Source organism: Leptonychotes weddellii, chromosome 11 (assembly GCF_054177405.1).
Source record: "Leptonychotes weddellii isolate Sample4059 chromosome 11, ASM5417740v2, whole genome shotgun sequence".
NCBI lineage: Eukaryota > Metazoa > Chordata > Mammalia > Carnivora > Phocidae > Leptonychotes > Leptonychotes weddellii.
In genome coordinates, this window is record NC_138379.1 from 76,452,344 (window position 1) to 76,459,778 (window position 7,435).

Sequence of the window (7,435 nt, forward strand, 5' to 3'; positions counted from 1 at the left end):
CATTAAACATATTTTGGGTAGCACCTTTGCCAGGACTGGGCAATGAAAATTAACTGAAACCTTGAGGCAATGGCTCAAGAAAACATATTCCCTACATCCCCATCCCTCGGTCCTGGTACATTGGGAGCCACAGTGTAACAGTGAGGCATGGGACACTCTGAGCCTGGGGCTGAGAAAGAAGCCGGTCAAGGTGGGTGTAAATCTCTCTGCCCATGACCGGTCATCCCATCAACCTGCCACTAAAGTTCACAGTGACCACCCTGAGGGAAAACAAGCTCAGGAAGATGAAGAGAATACCCCCCAAAGGGAAAGGGAAGCTGGCCAAGAGAAGGAGATGCCAGAGGGTCATGGCAGAGACCTTGACCCCTACCCCCAGGCTAAATGAAATGATTAAACCCCAGTAAAATAGAAACAAGATGGGGCGCTTGGACTTGGTTAAGCATCTGCTTTCAGCTCAGGTCATGACCCTGGGTCCTGGGATCGAGCCCACATCAGGCTCCTTGCTCACCAGGGAACCTGCTTCTCCCTCTCTCTCTGCCCACCCACCCCCCACGCTGATGCTCGCATGCTCTGTCTCAACTAAATAACTAAAGTCTTTAAAAAAAATAAAAACAAGATAAAGCCATGAAAAAAGTGAACACCAAGCCCGTGTTGTAACTTAACACAATAGAGCGCCTCCCTGCTTTGCTCTCAACACATGCCCAGAGGATACCCCAAAGAATCCTTCCCCTAAAGGGGCCACCTTCACCTTAGCCAGTTGCTTCTCCTTAAAGTGGCCATCGCCCCATTCAAAGTGATTAAAAGCTCATGCTTGGACTTAAGCAGACTTGGGTATGAATCCCAACTCTGCCACTGACTACAAATGACGCTGATAATTTATTGAACACTACACCTGAAACTAACGATGTACTATCAGTTGGCTAATTGAATTTAAATTTAAAAAATTTTTTAAATTAAAAAAAAAAGAAAAGAAAAGACACCTGTGTGAGATATTTAACATTGCAGGACCTCAGTTCCTCACCTGAAAGGGAATAATAATGAAGTTGTTATGATACTTAAATGAGATAATGCATACAAAGTCGAGCACAGTGCCTGACACACAATGACTATTCAGTGAGTGGCCGCTATTTTATCATTATTATTATCATCATGACTATTTCATGGTTGGGCCCAGATGGCCCATGGTTGGGCTGGGCTCATCGTCCGCAGTCACTCCTTTGGGCTAACAGTTATCCTCCTTCGGTGTGTGTTGAGTTCTGGAGTGTTGAGATCTTCACTATGTATTAAATACATGGGAATACACCTGGGCAGTCCTGTGCCAAAAACACCTCAGGCAGGGTGGGGGGCGCCTGGCTGGCTCAGCAGGTAGAACGTGTGACTCTTGATCTCAGGGTTGTGAGTTCGAGTCCCACATTGGGGGTAGAGATTACTTAAAAAAATAAAATCTTAAAAAACAAACAAAACTGCAGAATTAGGAATTAGCTTCCCAAATTTCTTTCTTAGCTACAGCAATAGTTTAAGGAGATGGCACTGAGTTCTGGGGCCCAGAGGGAGCCGTAAAGAGCTGGGAAAGGGCGAAGAGCCCCACTCCTCCTCTCCCTCAGATTCTCTGCAGGCTGTTGTATTTGGACACACTCCTGGACTAACTCCAAAGGCAGTTAGAAAACCCCCCAGACTTGGATTCCTGAAGTCACTTCTCCTCTGGCTAAAGATGGCTACATGTTTTCCCCTTATCTTCTCAGGGGGTGGGTTTGCCATAAATCGTCTGAGATGGGGAGGAATTTGGGCTTGGGGTAGGGTTGGGTTGTGTCCAGGTAATGGGTTTTGAAGCCCCACCCCCATCCCCAAGTGTGCCCCAACCACCCTAAATTGTTTTGAAGACTGAAGAGATTGTACGGTGTGGTCCCAATAAGCACAGGGCTCTGAGAGTCCTCATCCTCTCTGGTCACCCCTTCTCGGAGCTCTGTTTCCTCACCCCTAAAGTAGCCAGCCTGTCACCTCCCTTAGAGGTTTGTGGTTGGGAGCAAATGAGAGAATGTACCCTTGTCCTGACCCCTGGCACCCAGGGGTTTGGTCTCCTCAACTCTGTTGTAGCCCCTCCACCTCCATGCTAAGCAATGCTCTCAGAACCCTCAGCCTCCTCCAGGAAGTGGGACTCCTAGTACTTTGGGCAATGACAACGGTCCTTCTCGGGTCCATAGAGAGAAGAGCAAAAGCTGGTGGTGAGGGGGCGGGGGTCAGCCAAGAGGCCTAAAGAAGAAATAATACTTAAAAGGCCCCAAGGAGAAATAGAGTCATTGCAGGACGGAACATGGAAGACTGCCTTGCAGCCTGTGGCTGGTCCCCGTCGGGCAGGGCCTAAGAAAGCAGGCATGTTTCCTCCAAAGACAGAGTCCCCCCCCATTGCTCTGCCTTCTCTGCAAGTCCACAAACTCCTCTCTCTAGTGGCTTCATCCCGGCTTCCTTTCAGGGTGCCAAGCCTCTTCGGCACCTTACTCACAAGGCTGTGTCCACAATTGTAAGAGCCTACGCAGTAGAATCAGATCGATTGTGCCTCCAATCTCAGCTCTTCTGTTTATGAAGAGTCTCAGCTTCTGCATCTAGAAACGGGGACGATCCCCGATCCCCAGACTCGTAAGGAATCATGAGCTGTGCGAGGTGCTTAGGGCCGTGGCGGGTGAGATTCCCACAAGTGTTCCGGGCTAAAACCCCATCAGTGTGGTTCTCTCCCCAGGACACGATCTCATGGTGCAGTTCAGCCTGAGCCTGCTTGTCGTGCCAGACTTTCACGGGCGACGTCACGCCATGTCTCCCATCCTGGAGCGACCCTTTCCTCTGCCCCCCGCCCAGCTTAGGCCAACTAGAAATCCTAGCTGCTCGCCCACAACTGCTCTGATAGCTTTGCCTACATTAGCTCATTCAATCATCACAACGAGCGTGTACTGTGGATGCTGGTAGTCTCTCTTTACCGTTCAAGAAATGGACCTTAGAGAAGTTACGAATTTGCCCAAGATCAGAGTGCTGTTAAGAGGTTGAGCAAGGATTTAAATGCAGAATGCCTGGCTCACAAGAGGATCTTCTTACCCAGTGAGCTACATGCCCCCCTCCTCCCCTTTCAGTAACAAAAGCAGGCTGATCCTGCGTCCTCGCCTTGATACTTAGGACAAGGTGTGCTTCCCAGGTCCGCTACACACTGACTGGCCCCTCTGGCTTTCCTTGCATACTTCAGTGCTCCAGAATATTTTAACATTCAATTTACTGACCTCTGCTCAGACAGCAGAGAGTTATGTCTGTGCTTCGGATGGACGGCAAACAAAAAAATGCTAAGCGAGTCCCTGCTGTACCCGAGTCACCGGGTCATCGCTTTACACACATCATCTGGCATAGTGATTAAAAGCTGCATGGACGGGGCGCCTGGGTGGTTCAGTCGGTTAGGGGTTGGACTTTTAATTTTGGCTCAGGTTGTGATCTCGGGGTCCTGGGGTTGGGCTCTGCACTCAGCAGGGAGTCGGTTTAAGGATTCTCTCCCTGTCCCTTTGCCCCTTTCCTGCTCTCTCTCTCTCTCTCAAATAAATAAATAAATAAATCTTAAAAAAAATAAAAGCTGCAGGGATGATGGGGCCCTTGGGTGGTTCAGTCAGTCCAGTGTCTGACTCTTGGTTTGGGCTCAGGTCATGATCTCCGGGTCATGAAACCGAGCCCTGCATCAGGCTCCATGCTCAGCGGGGAGTCTGCTGGAGATTTTCTCTCCCCCTCTGCCCCTCCCCTGCCCTCTCTCTTGCTCTAAAAAAAAAAAAGCTGCAAGGATGGACCTTGAGGACATTATGCTGAGTGAAATAAGCCAGACAGACACTGCATGGTACCACTTATATGTGTAATCTAAAAAAAAAAAAAAATCTAATTTATATAAACAGAGGGTGGAAAAGTGGTTGCCAGGGGTGGGGGAAATAGGGACAGATTCATAAAAAGGTACAAACTTTCAACTATACGACAAATAAGGTGTGAAGATCTAATGTAAACCGTGGAGACTATGATTGACAACATTGTATTGTATAATTGAAATTTGCCAAGAAGGTAAGGAGGACTTTAATGTTCTCACACACCCCTCTGCCCCGCCAAAAAGATAAATATGTGAGATGATGGATATGTTAACTATTTAGATGGGGGATGGGGAAATCTTTCACAATGTGTGTGTGTGTGTGTGTTTGTGTGTGTATCAAACCACCATGATGTATACTTTAAATATTTTCCAATTTTATTTGTCAATTATAATTCTATAATGCTGAAATGTAAAAAAAAATTAAAGCTGCATGGGTTTTGGGGCAGGCCCAAGCTGCAATCACAGCTCTGCTCCCTAGCCTTTTGACTTTAGCAAATCACTTAACCTTTTTAGCCTCCATTTACAAACCTGTGAAATGGGTAGAAAGATGCTTCAAGGAGACAAAACAGTCCAGAGTCAATGTCTCAAGAGTTTTCCTCCAGGACCTCCATCAGAATTAACTGAGGAATCGCCTTGGTCCTCCAGAACCAGAAGACATGTGGGACCCACTCAGGGTGACTTAGCCTGCTCCTCACATCGGAGGGCTCTGTGACCAGGGCAGAGCTATTGGAAGAGTCCCCAGCTAGAATGCAGGACACCCACCTCTCACGGGCAACTCCTCGCTGGAGCCACAGAAGGAGGGTTAGTATTTGAATCTTTCGAATTCCTGCCATTCTATAGTATAAAATTAACCTCGAGAATGTTTTTGCCGTCACTAAAGATGGTTCTTTTTCTCCTTAGAAGATAGCAATAATAATTACTATAGGGGCGCCTGGGTGGCTCAGTAGGTTAAGGGTCTGCCTTTGACTCAGGTCACAATCTCAGGGTCCTGGGATCAAGCACCACGTCAGGCTCCCTGTTCAATGGGGAGTCTGCTTCTCCCTCTCCCTCCGCCTCTCCCTCTCCTTGTGCTCTCTCTCAAAAAAAAAAAAAAAGTAAAATCTTAAAAAAAATGACCAATTCTAAGCACCTTCTCTGTGTTGCAAACACTGCAAATAGATTATCTGAAGTCCTCACAAAAGCAAACTATAATAGGCAAACTCATATGGTGCTTATTGTGCTAGATGATGGGCAGTCCCAAAGGACTCCAAGTACCAAAGGACACTCCAAAAGTCATAAATAGACTTCTATCCATGAAAGATATTGACTTCATAGTTAAAAACCTCACAAGGGAAGCCCAGATGGCTACTAATTCCAGAAAATTGAAGAGTTCATTTGCCCAAGCTCCTTTAATGGAGCCATAATTACCTTGATACCAAAACCAGATGAAGACATTATGAGAAAAGCATCTGATCTGTGACATAGGATCCCATCTCTAGAACTTCTCGTGCACCTTTTTCTCATTACAGAATGCCATTGATCTTGATTCTGCTTAGTCAAATCCTGCAATTCTTTACGTTATCCCCCTTCCATAAATTGGTGTTCCCTTCTAGTCAATGGTGACCAATTCTTCCTCTGAATAGATTTGAGATTATTAGGTGGACTATACTGTGAAACGCTCTGAAAGTAATCGAGTCCTATAACCGTGTTGGTGGTTTGGCTGAATCAAGGAATCCAACACAACACAGGAGTGTGCCATGCACTTGCATGCCTGCGAGGCAAAGCCTGGTGCCAGGGCTCAGTGGGGGCAGTTGGTAGCCAGAAAAACTGTAGAATCTGAAGGTGGCTTCCATCTCTGCCTCACGGAGATCGCTCGTCTTCTTTGGGATGAGGTGGTCACTATCCTGTCTTCCTTTGAGAGTTAAGGTCACTCTTTTCCTGTGCAAGTTTCTTGGCTGAGGCCCTGCATTGGCTGTGGAGTGGGGAGAGGCAGCACAACGCCCACTCTCTCAGAGGCAGGGCCTCCCCGGACAGGTAAATGAACTGCACCTCTCACAGTCCAGGATGTAACTCACAGAGGAAGAGACAGCTTCTTCTCCATCCCACATCCTGTTTTGTGCTCCGTTGCCGAACACTTCCTGGAGCTTGATCGCTTGCCTCATCATCCTTTCCTCAACATACATGGACTGGCTCCTGTTCTTCCCGTTCCCAGGAGCCCTCCTGCTTCTGGGCTGGTCTTCCACAGTGGGTGAGTCCCATGGCAGGGAGGCAGAGGGGGACAGGAGGATGGGTTCAGGGAGTAATGCCCTAGAAAATCCTGACAGTGTTGATGGTGTCCAGGCCCTGAGCCTCTCTGGCTGCTGCAAACTCCCTTCCCACCCCACATGGAAACTCTTCTGGAGACCTTGCTACTGCTGCTGTCCAGGAGTTTCACCAAACTCTCACTCTAGGAACAGTGTGAGGGGGAGGGATAACACAGAATCACTGGGGTCTACAGATAGACAAGCTAGAGAGCTACATCACCTTTTCTTTCAACTAAGACCCAAGTCTGGATAAATAATTCAGAAGAGAGATCCTCCTCCTTCTTTTCCCCCACTGGACCCTGGGTCTTCTCTCTCAGCCAACCTAGCCCATCCCTACCAGCAAGAAATGCCCATATCAGTGTCTCCTTCAGAAGCCACAGCTGCAGGCTGATCCTGGAAAGAAGGGAGAGGGCTTCCTGATAACTGTGTAACTCCTAAAACCTGTCTTCTTGATAAATTTGGGCTCCGCAGGGAGGGACCCTAGAGGATGGATAAGGGAAGTCTGGAAAGTCAAGGGTCGTGGCCTCAGTCTCAACATCAACAGTGATGACCCCTCCCTCCCCCCCTCATGACTTGGTATCCCTCGGTCTCACCCTATACTTCTCACATAATGTCCAGATCTTACAGGGACAATTTGCACTTCCTGTGATGAATTTGTTGGCAAGAACTGCAGAAAGAACTTAGGTTCCTGTCGATCCAGATATCCTGACTTTGCATGCCAGACCAAAGAAGTGTATATTCAACATTTCACTGGCGGTAAGATGAGGACAGGAGAGGGAGGGCGATGGGAGATCGAATTTTATGATTGTTCTGGCAAAATAAAAAAGGGGGGTGCACTAGATCTGGAGTCAGACTTGTCTAGTCTCACCAGCTCTGGCTTAACTCAGCCAATAGTCTAGGGCATGTTACTTGCCTTCTCTGAGTTCAAATGTCTTCGTCTATACAACGATCCGGTTTTATGGTTGACTTCCAAATTCCCATCCATCCCTGATATTCAGTGACTGAATCCCTAAGACAGTACAGCTGTGGCAGATCCTTTGCTGTAAAGGCGTGGGGGTGTTGGGGATGGGGTGAGTTGTCCCGGAAGGAGACTGTCCCTGGTATGGAGGGGCTGCAAGTCTCGGGTTCTGCCTCGGGGGACAGGGGGGAAGGCAGGGACTGCTTTCTCAGCCACATGCCCTCATGTACCAAGTCTAACCTGGGCCTCTCTGTCACTCTTCAGAATACTCCTATCAGTATTCCACCCTGGGCTGCCCCAAAAGATGTGTGGAAT